The 19,157-nt window shown below is 38.2% G+C and overlaps 1 protein-coding gene and 1 long non-coding RNA gene across 9 annotated transcripts in view; both read right to left on the bottom strand.

Annotated features, from left to right (window-relative positions):
• NR3C1 (nuclear receptor subfamily 3 group C member 1) overlaps positions 1–19,157 on the bottom strand; it is a 117,623-nt gene that overhangs the window by 91,432 nt on the left and 7,034 nt on the right. The window lies entirely within an intron of this gene.
• Positions 117–15,529, bottom strand: LOC132681419 (uncharacterized). Its single transcript, XR_009611055.3, has 2 exons — positions 9,153–15,529; positions 117–4,511 (listed from the first exon to the last, which is right to left on the bottom strand). It is a non-coding gene; the product is annotated as an uncharacterized LOC132681419 (long non-coding RNA).

Below are 19,157 nucleotides of genomic sequence, written 5' to 3'. Positions count from 1 at the left end.
TGAAATAATTCATTAAAAAACACGGTGCCTATGGTAGAACAAGAAAATGTGTTTTCAAAATAGTTCATCAATTCACTTTCTCTTTACTGTCTTTCGGCTTCTACAACTATCTCATTCGGCCACTCTATTAACATATAAAATATGCTACTGCCTTTATAGGATGTTCCCTATTCAGTATTTATATTGTTTACCTTCCCATACTCTAAACTGTTAATAATCAGCCTCAGCCTCATATCAGCCTGGGGACTATTTTTCAGAGCAGTAAATGAAAACCAAAAGATGAAACACTGAGGGGCTGAGGGAGAATCACAGAGAAGAATGGAGCTGAACTGGAGGCCTGAGAGTTGAATTCTCCAGTCGTGATTTATTTAGTATGCAGATTATGCTAGCTTCTTCTCTCAAGCTCCTTGGCTCCATACCCTATCTTCACAGGTGCCATCTTGCAACCTGGGATGGTTACCGTTACATGAGGAAAACCACAAATCTCAGCAATGGGACGTGGGCACGCAGGCAGTCGCTAGACTCAACACCCCGCCTCGCCAGACTGCAGGGTTACATCACGTCAGCAGCTATATTTGCACACCCGCCTCCAAAATTCTTCACAGGCCCTCACTCTTTCAGTAAGGAAGCCTAGTCAGCCCACCTAGGCTTAAATTGAAGATTTCGGGAATCTTACGCAAAAGTACTGAAAGCCAGTCACATGGATAACACATAATTTTAAGTTTATTTATTTATTTAGAGACAGAGGGAGTATGAGCAGGCTGACGCACTGCCAGTGCAGAGCCTGACATGGGGCTCAAACTCACGAGACCATGAGATCAGGACCCGAACCAAAATCAGGAGTAGGGTGCCTCGCTAAGTGAACCACCCAGGTGCCCCAGTGTAACGCCAGTCTTGATGGATTCACACTCTGGGACTTCAGGCTTTCAGGGTTTGGAAGCAGTGGTGGTATGGGAGACTGGAGATGAAGAATGGCCAGGGGAAGAGGAAAGCAACAAGCAGGCTTAGTCGGCTCCGTGACAAAGACAGGGAGGACTGGCTTCACGTTTATGTGAAGCTGTGAAGCAGGTGCCGTGACTGACGGACACGGGGAAGGCTCTTTCGCCTCAAGTTATCTCACTAGCTTTTTTGCTAAAAGAAAGGAAAATGTCTTAAATCCCACCACTAGGATTTCACTCCTTCGTTAAAGTTGTGTCATTTGGTAAAATACAAATAGCCCTCAGTATTAAATTTTCACTGATGGAGCTAAAATTCATTTGCTTCTTTTTTAATAGGTCACTAAAACAAAGCAGGTTTGAGGGCAGCACCATATCCCTTGTTCTGGAGCGGGGGAAGGAAGGGGGCGCCCCCACCCCCCTAAAGGCCATGACTCAGTGTGGTGGATTTTGCCACGTGCCTCAGGCCAGCTTTAGGGCTGTATCTAGAAGCAGCTGTGTGCCTGGGACAAGACTTGACCTGCAAGAAAGGAAGGATCCGAGTAAGCAAGAACCAGTGATGATGTACTAGGATGACCCTTCTCCCACACTTGCCTGACCAGTCTGTGACCTCCTAAAGATGCTTCAGCACCTGTCACAGCTAACTGTTTCTTAATTACTTCATGGATCTGGCACCATGTCTCCCCAGCCAGATGCAAGCTCCTCTGAGATCAGGAAGAACGTATGATTTCTCTTTCCTAGCCCGAGCACAGACTGCCACACTCAACAGGTGCAAAGTCCTCAGTAATACCTTTGTTGACCCGCCATATGAGCAGGTGATACTGGGGAGAAACACTCTTCTACTGCCATCTTTTGACGACCCCTCCTTCTGAGCACTGAACTTTACTTGTCAAATTTTTCTCCTTTCCAATTAACTATCCTTCTAAACTAAAGTTCCTTTCTCAGCACGATCTATTTTTATTGGTTTTTGCAAACATGTAGGAACATGAAATTAGCACTGCACATTCTGGGAAAATATCCCTGCATTTCAAATATGTTTGGAGAAGACGAAGTTCACCTTTTTTTACAGTTGAAAATGGTCTTTGTAAGGAATGGAACGGGAAATGTTGATCAAAACAAAAACAAAAACAAAAAAATGCCGCAAAAAACACAAACAACAACAAAGATTGAAATCCATAAAAACCCATATAATCTTTAAAAAAAACCAAAACCACTAACGGCTTCTAAGCCACAGACTTTTACTGTCCATACTAAAATATCTTATAATTTATCAAAAAAGTGTACCCAACCTTTCTGAGAATAGAGTATAATTATCAACATGAAAGGGAACTACGGGGCTAATAGCAACTGACTTGCTTGGGTTCACACAATTAGCTAACATCAGAGATGGTTCAGTCAGTTCTCAGTTCTTTGAGAACACTTACCTAGGACCTCTCCTGAGAGAGGCAAGAAGAACTCCAGTTAACATTTCTGATTACCTGCATTCTGGAATATGAGGCTCTTTGTGTGAGTATTATACGTGACCTTTTCCATTTCCTACTAGGAGGATGGAGAAAATTAAGTGATTTCTAGGTGTGACAAACCCCCAATCTAGTGTTAAGGCACTTAGTATGTCTAGGAGGGGCTAGAATTCTTAAAAAAAAAAAAAAAAGGACAAAATCTAGATTTGGATTATATCTTATGTTTCAACTCTCATCCCATGAAACATAGTGAATCCTACCCAAGGAGACCCAGGCCTTTTTATTTCTTAATAAAATGGGTCTCAGCCATTCTTTTCTTACAGGAAAATACCCAGCGAGGAGTCAGTTCATTTTGAGGCCACTATTAGTCAATTTCTCCTCTTTCCTAACACGCTTTTCCTTTCTTTTAATTCCAAGGAAGGGACTGAGTCTTGCACCTTGACTAGAGGGGGGGAAATAGGAATAAAAGCAATTTCTTCTATTTTGCATGAATAAAAGCTATTATTTACATACTTAGCAGAGGCCTAGCCCTTTCTTTTTAATAAATTACACATGAAGAACCTGAGGTTCAGGCTCAACAACCATTATGAAGTGCTTACCAGGGAGGTTAAATAACTTGTACAGAAATAAGTGATGGAGCTGGAATTTGAACCCCAGTTAGTCTCTAAATTCCAAGCTTTTATCCTTTTGGTCATACTGACTCTGCTTTGCCACCCTAGGCAAGTTTCATAAGCAATCAGAATATCAACAACTAAAAGGTTCAGAATTTCAAATGCACCCAATTCCTATAACTACGGTGACAGATGGCCAAAAAAAAAAAAAAAAGACACCCCCCCCAAGCCCTCCCAATAGTCATGCCTTTGCCACTCCCTCCATCTCCTGAAAGCAGACTGGTTATGTGACCTGCTTTGACCAATGGAACCTGGTGGAAGTAAGACTTGTTCCAAGCCTACATCTTGAGAAGCTTTGCATGCTTCTGCTGGTTCTTTTGGATTCTTGTTGCTGTACTGTGAACAAGCTCTGGAGAGCCTGCTGAAAAATGACACGTGGCTGTCAGCCTTCACCTCCACGGTCAACCAGCCAGCTGCCACAGACACACTGGGCCTAGCTGACATCAGGTGAGCCTCGCCAGTTCAGGAGAACCGCCCAGCTGACCTGTAGACTCAAGACACATACTAAACGGTTATTATTTAAATCTCCTAAATTTGGGGGTGGTTTGTTATAAAGCAAATACTACCTGACACAACCACCAAACACTTTGAACAAATGGAGAAAGTTGAACAAAAAAAATTATTTCTAAAAGATGGGCCTCAACATGGAAACTCCTGTTGATATTAAAATACGAGAGATGTAACTGAGAACTGAGGGTTGATGGGGGGTGGGAGGGAGGGGAGGGTGGGTGATGGGTATTGAGGAGGGCACCTTTTGGGATGAGCACTGGGTGTTGTATGGAAACCAATTTGACAATAAATTTCATATTTTGAGAAAAAAAATTTTTTTTAATAAAAAGTAAAAAAAAAATAAAATAAAAAAATAAAATACGAGAGATGTTCAACGAATCCTTAATTACATGACTTAAATTTGCAAAATAAGGTTGAAATATGTGACTTGATCAATTCAAGAACTTGCAAGGCGCTTCAGTCACATGTAGCAACTTCAGATATGGACACGAACAATTGTGTATTTGAAAATCTACATCCAGAAAGTCCTTTACATGGTGGGATTTAGTTCAGACTAAATCATAAAAAAACAAACAAACAAAAAAAAAACAACTAATTTTGAGGTGCTTCTGTGAAGAGGTAGAAACTGTGTATTGTAATAGGACTCTCAGAAAGCTAATGTTCTCTTTAAGAAGAAGCCAACGATAAACAAAGAGATCAAATAGGAGCAATGAACTCATAATACCCCCAGAGTTTGTCAAAAAATAAGATTGCTCCTCTTCAGACATTGACTGCAATTTACCTTAATCAAGGTCCTAAGGGGTTCAAGTAGTAGAACAGGAACACTGGTAAGGATGCGGGGGCAGGCAGGAGTGGGAGAAAGCCAGACAGGAAGCACTCAGGAGGCTTCTTAACAAAACATCAATCATGTACGCATTTTTCAGTTCCTCCTCAAACTTATGGTCAAAAAAAAAAAAAAAAAATCTGATAATGGTTCCAGAGGTTAAAGTCTCCATTACATAAGCATAATTACTTAGCGTGAAAGACATGGATGAAGCCAGTTAAAGAACTATCAGTTAATGAAAAAAAAAAAAAAAAAAGCTTAAGAATAGGTTGGTATGGGGGCACTTGGGTGGCTCAGTCAGTTGAGCATCCAACTTGGCTCAAGTCGTGATCTCACGGCTCGTGAGTTCAAGCCCCATGTCAGGCTCTGTGCTGACAGCTCAGAGCCTGAAGCCTGCTTTAGATTCTGTGTACCCCTCTCTCTCTCTGCCCTCCTCCGCTCATACTCTTTCTCTCCTTCAAAAAATAAATAAACATTAAAAAAAAAAAAAAAGAATAGGCTGGTATGGCACCATGGACAGAGTTCTTGAGCATCAACTTTGACAACAAGGAGTTATCTCATCCTATCACCAAAAGTAACAGTAACGTTTCATGCAGGCTTTATAACTGCCAGACACCGTGCTAAAGCAGTTTATATACATTATTTCACTGTGTTCATTTCAAAGGTAAGGGAAACAAGGATTTATAGGATTATGAACTTGCTCAAGGTCACAGAACTGTTAAACAGATTCATACCCACACACACTGACTGCCATTCCTAATTTTGACCCACAGCCAAGTCAGAGGAGAGAAAAGCCTCCAGAAGCCCCGCACCCCTGCACTTCCCCATCCACACATGCACACTGTCATCTGCCCGCAGGGCCCCTCAGGGCGCACCCCCCAGCCTCTCACCCAGGCACTGCATGCAGATACCATGCTAGCTGCCCCTTCCTGACCTGAGCACCCCTGGCCCTCCCCCTTCTCTCACCTCCTCTGCCCGTTCGGAGCACCCCCCGCCCCCCCTGAGAGAGGGTGGGGAGAGTGAGCTTAGCCAGGAGCAGGGGGGAGGGGTGGTCCCAGAATTCCCTTTCTCCCCTTCCCGAATAAAGATGAGGGTGCTCAAGTTGTCTTGGTTTTTATTTTTTTTTCCTTTTTCCAGTATACTAGCTTGTCGTTTAAGAATTGTACCAGGCCTTAGTTTCCACAGGTGAAAAATAAGGATGGGATATCAAGACTGGCTCCAGTTAGAATTCTAGGATTCTGTGACAGGGACAGGAACACACTCCTTAGTGGTTTGTATGTGGGATAGCGAGTAGGATCGCCACCTTTTCCTAAGAAGGAATATGCTAACGTTAACCACTCTATTCCCCTTTGCTTCTATACACAGGTACAGAAACGGTTTGGGAAACAAGTCTGCTATGCACAAGCAGTTACCCTGGTCCATTCGCCACCTTGCAACAAAGGTCTCGCTGCCCCTGGGCTTTCTGTCAAGTGCCCGGCCGAGCAGGCATTGAACATATGGATAAATACTCCATAGCCTCTGTTGGAAAGAAGCTGAAATCCCTTACCACTGTTCTAATGTAACCTACAAATCTTTAAATGTAACATCCACAGACCAGAAGGTCTGCAAGGACAGAGACAACACAGCCTTGCGTACTGCTCCATCCTTTGCAACTTGAATTGAGCCTCACATCTTGTAACAGCTCAACACAAGGGCTGCTCTTATTGCTGCTACAGGATTCTTACAGTTCCAATTTGCCCTTAAATGGCTAAAATATATGATTAAAGGCAAGGCCATGCTATTTGCTTCCTCTTCTGTAGGAGTTCTTTGTTCAAAGAGCCAACCTAAATTGAGTATCTTAAGTGCCAGTGGTGTGGTAATCCCTGTCCTTATGAACAGATCTAGTACAAGAGTTCAAGAAAAAATATACAAGAAGAGGTGCCTAGGTGGCTCAGTCAGTTAAGCAGCCAACAACTCTTGATTTCAGCTCAGGTCATGATCTCATGGTTTGTGACATAAAGCCCAGCATGGGGCTCTGTGCTGACAGCACACAGCCTGCCTGAGATTCTCTCTCTCCCCCTCTCTGCCCCTCCCCAACTCATGCACATGTGTGCTCTCTCTAAAGTAAACATTTAAAAAAAAAAAATACAAAAAACCAGTATTAATATTTATTGTGCATCTACTATGTGCTAACCACAGAGTTAGGTATAAAGAACTGTATGGTGAGCAGTATATAACACACAGCACATAAAAGTGTAGAAAGTGGGGGTTAAACTGGTCTAGAAGGCTACACAGTGTTAAAAGCAGAGAGAAGGACTCTGAATTTCAGACCACAACAATCCTCAGTTCCATCATACAGCACACTGGTATGCTGTGATCAATTTTAGGATTTGTGGCAAAAATGTTAGTAATCACTTTTGTATTTTCATTGTAAAAAATATATATATATAAATGCTGCCAGTTTAGACTGTGCTTTGCGGTAATCCCTGTGAAAAGCAATTTAGAGATAAATATATACGGGGGGCACCTGGGTGGCTCAGTCGGTTCAGCATCCGACTTCGGCTCAGGTCATGATCTCATGGTCTGTGAGTTCGAGCCCCGCGTCGGGCTCTGTGCTGACAGCTCAGAGCCTGGAGCCTGCTTCGGATTCTTTGTCTCCCTCTCTCTGACCCTCCCCATTCATGCTCTGTCTCCCCGTGGCTCAAAAATAAATAAATGTTAAAAAAAAAAAAAGAAAGAAATATATACACCACTGACTCTGCAACCAGACCTTGGTAGGAATCCATGCTTCGAAACAAAGTTGCTACACGTTAAGTATTCACAGAAAAGGATGTTTATTGGAGTCCTGTTTGTAGTGGCAAAAAATCTTTAAACCTGCATGGAATACTGTACAACGATTAAATAGAACAGGATCCATATCTGATCTGGAAGGAAGTTCAGGGTGTACTGCTGGGTGAGCACAGTAACCTGCAGACACTGGTGTGTGAGGATTCCGTACTTATTTACCAGCAAACAACCCAGAATACCTTGCATGTGTGTGTTTACGCTTCTAAGATTACACAGACATGTGCCATATAAGGGGACACAGGCAGGATGGGAGGAAGAAAGACAAAAAAAAGAGGTGATAAAAGAAGTTTATTTATCCATCAGTGTTTTCTTGGTAAAATTTTACTCAAGTTAATGAACACATTTTCACAAATTTTGGAAGGGCTTTTGGAGAAACAATAATGACTTTTTAAAGTTTATTTTGAAAGAGAGCAAGAGCAGGTGAGCGAGCGGGAGAGGGGCAGAGAGAAGGAGAGACAGACTCCCAAGCAGGCTCTGTGCTGATGGTGCAGAGCCCAATGGGGGGCCCAAACTTAAACTGTGAGACCATGACCTGAACAGAGATCAAGAGTCAGAAGCTTAACTGTACCACCAAGGCACCCCACAAATGGTAATAAATAAAAACTATTTAAAAAGAAGCAGTCCACAGACTCTCCCTGTGAATTCACTTACTTACGCTCAGATATGCTTTCCTGGAGAAGACAGAACAGCAGAGTTGTATGAAGCTGTGCATAACCCAAATCCTCCAAGGGTTCTGGAGTATTCTTGTGGCTCCTTGCCATGCACCACAATTGGCATAAGGGTTGCAGTGGAAAGAACATGGAGAACCACTAGGCCATGAGCAACAGAACCACAGACATTTTTGGCTTAGGGGAATAATACTGAAAGCAGTGTTGTAGGAATAATCTGGCAGTACTGATGCAGAACGATTGAGAAGGGAGAAGAACGAACAAGAAAGCAACTAAGAGACTATTGAGGTGATAACAGTTCAAACTAAGGGATGGCCAGATTTGTGTTCTGTTGTGTTGGCTTTTCAAAGTTTATTTATTTGGGCAGGGAAGGGGGGGCAAAGAGAGGGGGAGAGAGAGAATCCCAAGCCAGACTCCATCCCACAAATTAACCGACTGAGCCACCCACCCAGGTGCCCCTGTTGTGCTGACTTCTTGGGGAAAACAAACTTAAATTTCTTCCTCGTTTCCCGCCTTCGTGTCTTACCCCAACCCAGTCTTAGGGTCTCTGTGGTCTCAGCATTATATTTATTATCCACTTCAATATGTTAATCTAAATTCCAGAAACTGATTGGGCTCTCCAATATAGGGTTTATTCTTTAAAACAAGAAAATTACAAACTAATCACCAGCTCCGTTGTTCCATTTAGGGTTTCACAGATTCTCTTTGACTTCTCATAATGTTTACATAATTGCAAGATGGGCTTCAACAACAGTTTCTCGCGTTTAGGATACTCTGTTCTCTCTCCTGTACCACAGCTGACTTGACAGCAAGAACTACTCTGTCCCCACCCAGATTTAAACCTGCTGCCTCCTAATTCTCAAGCTATTCATTCACTATCTTTTGTGGCTGCTCTCTTTGGATGCCTTCCAGAGCCCTGTCCTTGGTCCTCCTCTCTTTTTTTCCTAAACCCTGAAGCTGTTCATTCTTAAATGACCTCATCTGATTTTCCAGCTTTAGCTAATAGTACTTACCTTGCATTTTCTCTTTCCTGTGACTGTCTTGACCATATTAGGCTGAACTCTCCTACAACTCTTAGAAGGGATAACTAACTCATCTTACTAACCTTTTGAATGGCTGAAATATATACTACAGGTAGAAGTCAAAACTATACACACAATAAGTCAAATCTAAAACATAAATACGCTGGAGAAATGGAATTTAGAATTCAAGCAAAAATAAAGTACCTTTCAGAGTAGTCAGTAATTACACACACTTACATGAAAAGTGGGCAAATCAGTTTCTTGCCTGACTTTCTGGATGATCAACACAAACGTGTATGCTAGATATCTGCTGGAATAATCCCAATTCTTATACAACTGAAAAACATAAAGAGGACAGCTTCTGCTATAAATGGTTACTATCTTGGGGGTACCTGGGTGGCTCAGTCAGTTAAGGTTCCGACTTCAGCTCAGGTCATGATCTCAGGGCTCATGAGTTCGAGCCCCAAGTCGGGCTCTGTGCTGACAGCTCAGAGCCTGAAGCCTGCTTTGGATTCTGTCTGTCTGTCTGTCTCTCTCTCTCCCCAAAGTAAATAAAATAAACATTAAAAAAAATTTAAAGGTTACAATCTTGAACAAGATAAATAAAACAAAACTAAGCCTCAAACTTTATTGCCAAGCTTTGGCTACCCTAAATTGTTCAATTGTAAATGTACCAGAGTTTTAAGAAACTATGAAAAGCAGTGCATTTCAAAGTCATAAAACAAATGTATAGGATGTCAACAATTAAAAACACATTTGCTTAATGTACTCTGACTCTGTGTATACAAAAACACATGTCCATCTTAAAACCAATTTCCTCTTTGGAGGGGATAACCTGTACAATTCCTTTTAGTGATACTCACTGTCTGATGATACTTCCTTTTCTCTGCAAAGACAGAGGTGCATTCCATCACCACACATCATCTTGGTATATGTGTCAATTTTGTTTATTTATATATTCAACACGTATTTGCTGAGGACTTACTATGTGCTAGACACTCTTCTATTTGCTGGGATACAGGAGTAAGCAAGACAGACATTATCACTGCTCTCCTGGAGCTTACATTCTAGCAGGTGAGTGGACAAGACACGATCCGTCTCATATGGAAGGGAAGGAAACTGTGTGTGAAAGATGCTACTATTTCAGATAGAGCAGTCAGGTGGTGTCCTATGGAGTAGACATTTAAGTGGAGACCTAAATAAAGCAAGGGTATGAATGTGATAAATGACCAAAATAAATGTCCACATGCACAGATGTTCGCTGCTGCTTGTCAGCTGGAAGGATCTTAGAGGTAAGTAAACCTCCCACTCCGCTCATCTTCAAGACCTCCTCTGCCAGAACATGCCTTTGCAGTTCCTCCTTTTAACACCATGTGGCTAGGCTGCTTATTTAGGATTTCCCAGTGCTCATACAGAGACACCCGGGCCCAGAAATTTAACCGGATGCTGGAAGTGGGATGGAGAACTTTCATTTTCTTTTTCCAGGGGTTTCTGAATTCTAACTTTTCCTCCACCTTCATTTACTGTTTTCTCATTTAACTATGTCTGTGGTAGCTCCAAAGCACTGTGTATACAGTTCTGTTAAATGACACTACCAATTAAAGGGTCACTCATGCCTCATGTATGAAATTAGAGATTGTTTCACCTACTTTTCTTACCTTCCCTTTAAGAGTACTTATATTTAAAATCTAGTACCCATAAACTTCATGGACACCAAACCTTAGTAACTGCTTAGTGGTAAGAAATATTTTTTTAAAATATATAAATTATTTAAAATCTAGTACCCATAAACTTCATGGACACCAAACCTTAGTAACTGCTTAGTGGTAAGAAATATTTTTTTAAAATATATAAATTATTTAAAATCTAGTACCCATAAACTTCATGGACACCAAACCTTAGTAACTGCTTAGTGGTAAGAAATATTTTTTTACCTAATAGGAAAACAGAATGTAACAGGATGGTTATAAAAGGTATACCCTATTATGAATTCCACTGCATAGATCTTTACAAATTCAAAGGCCGGGATCTATTCCAATCTTAGCATTTTGTAAATAACAAACACCGTTAAATTTAGAAAATAGTGACAACCAAAATTCACTTAATTTTTTAAAGTACTTTCACTTCAGGGGGCACCTGGGTGGCTCAATTGGTTAAGCGTCTGCCTTCTGCTCAGGTCATGATCTCATGGTTCCTGAGTTTGAGCTTCGCATCGGGCTCTGTGCTGACAGCTCAGAGCCTGAAACCTGCTTTGGATCCTGTGCCTCCCTCTCTCTCTTTCCCACCCCTGCTTGCACTCTGTCTCTCTTGGTCTCTCAAAAATGAATAAAAGTTAAAAAAAATTTTTTTTTAAAGTACTTTTACTCCAAGCAGGACATTTCTTTTTAGATTATAAGGAATAAGAGATAATATGCAAATTAGTATGTGAATCTTACATTGGAGCTTTAACTCTCTGTTGAACTCTTTTATGGGTATAAATAACTGTAGTGTACTTGGAGTTGTTCGTGCCATAATGATCGTCAAGTACTTAATTCCTTGATACACTGAGGACTAGAATGAGAAATTAAACCTTTGGGGAGATGAGCAATTACATGTAGGAACTTACATTTATTTTATATTTCCTGTCATCAACTCCAAGGGAAAGAAAGGTACCTTATTTGAACATAAATATGAAAAAATCAGGCTTACAGGTGAGTAGTATCTTTTTTTTTTTGTACTATGTCAAGAAAAGAGAACATAGAAGCTGTTAGAATAGAACAGAAGAGAATATAGAAGGCTCTTGAATAGCTTAAAGAAAACAAATCTTAACTGTAAAGAAAACAAAACACCTTAACCACAGAGCACCATCCACTTCAGACTGGTCATTTGGGAAGCTAGGCATTTATTCCAGGGATATTTGAGACACATTTAAACATCTATAGAAATACCTACATGGGTTCTTTTAAATAACCTCAATGAAAACAAATGTTATAATGTGAGAAAAGATTAAATTTCTAAATTTCTGGAAATACTGAAATCGTTTGGAATCACGTAAATAAGGTAAAAGGTAAATGATCAAGTTAACGAATAAATACCACTTCTGATTAAGAAAGAACATTCAGGCATTACCATAGTGTAATGAGTCCAGTTTTCCTTTATGGCTTACGAGGTGGGTCTGAAGGCAATTTCAAAAGGGGAATAATACATACGCTCTTCAAAGACAGAAGCTTACAAATACAACATTCATTTTGGTTTTCTGTTAACAAAAAAAAAATCAATCTATTTTATAGTCACACTTTGTCCTTAACACAACTCAGCTGGATTCTAAATGACAAATTCCACATAAAGTTCTAATTAAATTTTTTAATGTTTCCCTTAAAAAAAGCTGCCTATGAACTTAAGTTATATTTTACACTGGTATGTTTACCATTTCAAACTGCCATTTAACTTGTCTCTGTACTTGGTTCTTTGTGATATAAAAAAAGTTAATTATAACTTTGGTTTAATCCATCAAATTTGTTTGTTTTACCACTTGATCAATAAAGAGTTATTAACTGTAGTCAAGTGAGTTACATAATCCAAATTTACGCACTTAGGATAAATTCTGGTATTCAATATAGTCAGAAACTGTTTTCACACAGCTGTTGCTAAATAAATGTGAAAAAAAATAATGCTAATAACTTCATTCTCATTTTCAGGAAAATTAAAGTTTCTTAATGAAATTTTAATGAGTTTTCACATGCTTGATTTTACAAGAATACCAGACAATAAAATATCAAGGGGGCATTCTACCATTTATTAATAAAAACCTAACAATGTCGCTGAGGTTATCAATATGCTATTCAATTTAAATGACCTATCTAATTAACAAAATGCACTGACAAGCTAACAAAAAAAAAAAACCAAAATTAAAACTAAAAATAATAATTATGTAAATACAATTATCTTGGCCCTTGAAAGCTTTAAATACAGTAGTCCTTATGAAATTGGGATCCATGACCCTTTAAGGATCTCACACAGTAGACACTGTAAAAGTCTTAGAGCCTGATGAATAGGAAATACCAACACAGGCACAGATGTCCTCATGTACTTAGCCAATGAGGGTCATGCTGGTTTGAGCTCAGGAGACTTGGCAGAGCTTTAAAAATTCTCCCTTGAATTTTTATAGTACTTTTTAATTTTCAAAGTAAACATCCACGCACAAATCCTGTCAGGCAAAAATGCTGGGTGTTCTTACTGTTTTACAGAAGCTGAAACTGTGACAGAAAGCTGTAAATGACTACACAAATACGTACAGGAGAGCAGAGGCTTGATCCCATTTCTCCTATATATATATTGTTTAAAGAGTCACAGATGACAAATAAAAACTCTTAAAGACCCATGGGAAGTTTCTTACACAGTATTAAACATTCCCCTTCAGATGAGTATTAAGTTTTTCTGACTATTCTTTTCTCTCTCAATGTCTCATTTTCCCACTTGTAAAATTAAGTTAATAACACCGGTCTTCCACGCTACATAGATAATGGCACAATCAGTAATTTAATACAGAAACTACAATTACAAACTTCCACGGGTTGCTCAGAGGTTTAAATGAGATGAACGTATATGAAGCCCTTAGCATGGTGCTGCCACATCATCCATGCTCATCACCGATGGCTGAGAAGAGAGTTAAAAAATAGTTAAGAATATGGATAGTGTACATTTTTTCAAAGCCGAGCTAGGTGATTCACAGCAACTCTTATAAAACACCTGGCTAATCTGTATTAAGTGTCACATCTCTCGAACTAGAGACCGGATGTTAAGAGAAGCCTGCGAGGGAACTCAGACAACTGAGAATTAGGATAGTCCTCCCAGCAACACAACTATTTCTGCGATGTGTCTTTAGACATTTCCTATGGGTCTCATTTCCTCATCTGGAGAAAAAAGAGTGTGGGAGCAGATGAGCTCTCAAGAGCCTTTAAGCTCTAATCTAAAATCACTGTACCCAACACATAAAACAAGCTCGGAGAACTCAAGAGCCCCACCTCTCTAGCACTACCGACAACAGTACTGACACAGTATTTTCTCTCCACCACCACCGACATTATTTCTTACAAAAATACCAAATCCAGGTCCATTTTTCATCTTGTACATGACAGTGAACACAAAGTCAAATGACCAAATTTAGTGCACTATTCCCTACCCACGGTGATCGGTTAAGAGGAATGTAGAATTTTAGAAACAGAAACACACACACACATGTTATGAAAATAATTCATATATAATTATAGGGAAAGTACTTTGACTCCACAATATCTAATCACTAGAGGTCAAAGACTGGCTCTGCTCAGCCTCAGAATTCAAGTCTTCTCATTCTGAGTCTAGTTCTTTTCCATGATTTCTATCACTAAATAATGCAATCAAATTGAAAGGAATTTGAGTGTTTTTTTTTTAAGCCACAAAATTGCAATTTAAGTCATCTTAAAATTAAAGAAGCCCTAATCCCCAATAATTACAAAACAAAACAACAGAACATGAAAACAACAATAACAAAGTCTGTCCATAACAAACTGGTAGAGCTTTAATGTTCGACATGTGATGACCACAAGGTCACAAGTCACTGCATTGCCCCAATAGCATGAAATAATAAATCATGAACTAGATGCCATTTCACAACAGCTTTAAAAAGTTGGCTATCGAATATGTTTTCAGAATAGCCAGTTAAATACTATGGATAATTATGAAAACAACTAGAATAGAGGCTCTATTTATTATAAAAAGGGACAAAAGGTAACATTTATTGCAACAAACTGTATGTTATAAATATGGCATACTCAAGTTGAATGCCAAAACGTTAATTATAAAAATAAAATTTCCTGGGGCACCTGGGTTGCTCAGTCTGGTAAGCATCTGATTCTTGATTTCGGCTCTGGTCATCATCTCACAGTTCATTAGTTTGAACCCCTAATAGCGCAGAGCCTGCTTGAGATTTTTCCTCTCCCTCTCTCTCTCTGCCCCGCCTCTACTCTCTTGCTCTCTTTCAAAATAAACTTAAAAAATAAAACTTCATGTAAGACAATAGTGCTAAATAAACATCTGCAACTAATCATCATTAAACCTTTCTCTTACCATATATACATACATGTGTGTGTATATATTTGGTGCCTTATACCATGAACTTTTAAAAGAACTCTAAAATAAAGAGGTACTTTGCCTAAGTTTACTGCATTATTAAACACTATCAATCTTATAATATTTTGAAACTGGCTCAAAAAGTATTTGAAAGCACTAAAAATTAATATTTGAGTTACTCTGGAAAAGTATGTTTAAAACATGCAGCTCTACCAAGATAACATATTAATATTTAAATTAGCCAAGAAATAAAATTAGGGGATGACACACTTCCATTCAAAATAATTAGCTTTAAGGACTATATTTGCAATATAAATAGTTAAAATGACTATCTAGCAATTGCAAAACCCCATAATTTATTCTATCTATGTACTGTTGAATAAGAATTTAATTTCCTCAATATTCCAGCAGAAAAACACACAGCCCCTGAAAGTACATTACTAAAACAAAGGGTTGCATCCCTTATCAGATGACAGTGAATGTAAAAGTGTACTAGTAAATACAAAGTGGTTTCATCAACCTAAGATCATTAAATAAAAACGGGACAAATATGGACTTGATCTTAGCTGGAATAATGTAAATGGAACTAAAATGTCTACTCCATACTTTTTTTTTTTTTTTTTTTTTTTTTTTGGTAATAAAGCACAGCAAAAGACAACAAAGTAACCCTTAAAGAGTTAGGGCTATATTGCTATACTTGGCTCCAGAGTTCTACCTCAAATAAAAGAAGCTAAATTGTAATTCTGATTAGTGCCCTCCCTTGTACATAAACACAACCCCAGATTTCTCTTTTTTAGTCCTCTGAATTTCATGACAATTGATCCAAACTTCTGGTTTTCAAAATCGTTCCTGATACTTCTAAACTTAGCTTCCACATTCCACACTTCTTCTGATCCTCCCTCTCCTGCCCTCCCCACCCCACCCCCAACCCCATTAATTCACAAACTCCATGGGAAATCCTGCATTCAAGGGACATTTGTGAGGAGAGTTAGGAATAAAGTCAACAGCGTATATTTTCTAAAATATACACCTTAATGTGTGAAATGAAGGTAAAAATCACCATTAAAAGTCACATTCTAATCCAGTTCAGCATAGAAATGATCACACACAATTCAAAGGGAAAATGGACCTTTTCTTTCTTTAAATGAATAAACCAGAAGAAAAGAGCAGTTGGATCTCTGAAACTACAGAGACAAGGAAAGCAGGGGCTTTTAAACTCTTCTGTAAGATTCAATAATCAGGAATTTGTATTTTTTCATTTACAGTTTAGTTCAACAAAATACTTCTTGAAAACTCTTATGCAACACACTTCACCAATATATGTTTTACAGGACTCAGAAATATGGAAGCAGGTGTCCATTAATTTGCCAAATACCTGTAAATACTACGTTATACAATTACCAGGGTGCTAATTAAAATAAATTAGGGGTAATCTTTTAAAGTGAGAAAAAATATGTTTTAAGAAATATGCCCCAGACTTACGGTAAATCTAATGTAAATTACTATTTCCTAACAACTAGGCTACTTCAATCACCTGCAGGCCAGAGTGGATTAAGACTTATATAACCAACCAATTAATGCAGATGCTCTTTCACATTAGGTACTCATACTAAAATAAACCCTTTTGATCCAATCTCTCCACTAAAATCTCAAAAGGCCCCTACAGTAATCTCCACCCACATACGAATTTCATTTTTAATACAATTTGCACTTAACCTACATTTATGCAAGGTATGTTTTAGGGGAAGTTTTTCATAAAATGTATAAACATTCAATGATATATTTCAAGGTGTTTGACTCAAATATCTGTTACAGCCATAGACAAAACCAAAACAGCATCACAATACAAATTATGTCAGCAACTGTACAAATATAATGGAATGGCTGAAGAAACATCATAAGAAGTTATTTCAATAAAACCTCACCACATGCTAATCACACATTTCTGTATCTGAGGCCTTCCACATTAAACTGACACACCTGAATACACAGTGTGTTTTATCTTTTTCTTTTACTAAGACAGCCATAACAAAGTACAGCGTTAAAAAAAAAAAAAAAAGAAAAAGATATTTATCATAAAGCTAAAAATAAATATGTTAACACCTAAAGCAAATCTCCTTTAACGTACAGGAATCAAATTCTATGAGTAAATATTGGAAATATTAAACCCAAAAAAGACCATGAAATGCTCACTGCCAGAACTTTCATAAGGAGAGGAAAAACAGAAGATAGGAAGTAAACCAAGTATCCATTAAAAAAGGAGTAAATCGTAACCAAAACAAAATCTCTTCCTTATGTCCCTTCTCTCAGAAAACATGCAGCACGGCGTTCATAGGAAAAAAAGAGAAAGGGGCAGAATTTGCTTCACTCAACCTGTGCACAGATCTTCAATATTATTATGTAAATACAACTGGACTCAGATGCAATTAAAAGAGATGTTACAATCTACATACATTTTCAGAGCTTTGTAAATTAGAGCCCTAAATTGTCCCTAAGCCTGAGTTTACAAATTAATCCTCCATCATTCTCTCTCTTCAATCATCTTAACCCTCAAAAAAACGGTCAACTTTTTAACACTCAAGTTTCAACATAATCCCAATAAAAACTCTAATTCCACCTATAACCATTCACTCCCCTGCCTCTCTTCAGAAGTTTCACCATTAATGTGTAAGTGAAACAATGCTGAAAATCAAATTATGCAGAAATGTGTTTTCATCAGCATTACAAGTGTATGCTCAGTTTGTCTAATTTCAGTATGTAAGAAGCGATTTCAGTTAGTATGGCTAGTTTGTTTTACTTAAAGAGTATCTTTGAATGTCACTAGGTTTTCTCCTGTTCCACTATCATTGAAGGAACGTAATTCTTAAAAAGAAAATACTTGATTGACTACGCTCAGTCAGGATAGTCATAATTTTACAAACAAATGTGAACTGGATATTAAACTATGTTGACACATTAGGAGTGACCGCCCCTGGAAAAACAGAGTATAAAACATTTTTTAAAGCATTTTGAGAAAAAGCAATTTTAAGTGACATCTTAAAAAGTCAATTTATGCTTTCTTTTTTTTTTTTTTTTAATTAAAAAAGGAATGCAAGTCAAGTTATCAGTGGCATACAGCATTTTTATACCTAAAGTCAGAAAGTCAGGATTTACTACAGTTGTGATCTCAACCTGTTCATCACTTGGGTCACTGCTCACAGTTTGGCCAGAACCATGTAACATATAGAGGAGAGAAAGCAACCAATTTTAGTTATATCAGGGCTGTTGTTTGCAAACAATAGACTAATTCAGTGATGGTGAGAAAAGAAACATTGTTTGAATTTACTTGGAAGAAGCTTTGTTCTGGGTAATCACAGTTCCCCGTGTTAAGTTAATGCCGTAAGGTATAAAGTTTTCCAATGTTAGCCAATTATCCTGTATATTACACCTTTTCATTAGGACACAAACTACTGATTATAATTACAAATCACACACCAGCATAAAAATAATCATTTCAATGGTTACTAAAGAATCTCAAAAGAACCACATCATCACTCCTTTGCTAATCGCCATAAGGTTGTCATGAGGCTCAAATTAAAAATAAGTGAAGGCACTTTACATGTCATAAATTCCTATAAAAGGCATTAAAATGATATTTAATGATTTAAAGTCACCTATGTTCATCTAAGACGTATGCTTCCAGACACCAGAGTTTACAAGGCTTAATGAAAATTCACTATCAATGAAAAAATCGGTAAGTCTTGTTCTATGTTTTTTTACAGTAAGAAAAATGAAAACAGTACTGTGGTAATTGCTAGAACAAAATGCATTAATAATCCCCATGAGTTTCCTAAGATATATTATGCTTCTTTGTACAATTACATTTTATAATTCAGTCTAATAGTTTCCTACAGATAACTTAGTCAAATCAACAGCACGCTTTAAGACAACCAAGCACCCCGAATCATTAATTACATTGCCAAAATTTTGATACTGAAAAAGTTAAAACACAGCATGTCTTTTAACATTTAGACACAACTAACGCATTAAGAAATATCTCAAATTTCCTTACTGAAAACCTGTTAAGCCTTCCATTCAGAATGACAACAAAAAGTTGAAGTGGTATTCTAAAGGAAAGATTATTTACATAATAGATTAGTAGGCAGTTTACAT

This window comes from Panthera onca, chromosome A1 (assembly GCF_046562875.1).
Source record: "Panthera onca isolate mPanOnc1 chromosome A1, mPanOnc1 haplotype 2, whole genome shotgun sequence".
Classification (NCBI taxonomy): Eukaryota; Metazoa; Chordata; class Mammalia; order Carnivora; family Felidae; genus Panthera; species Panthera onca.
Note: the sequence above shows the minus strand (reverse complement) of the source record. Positions and strands in the feature narration are given on the sequence as shown.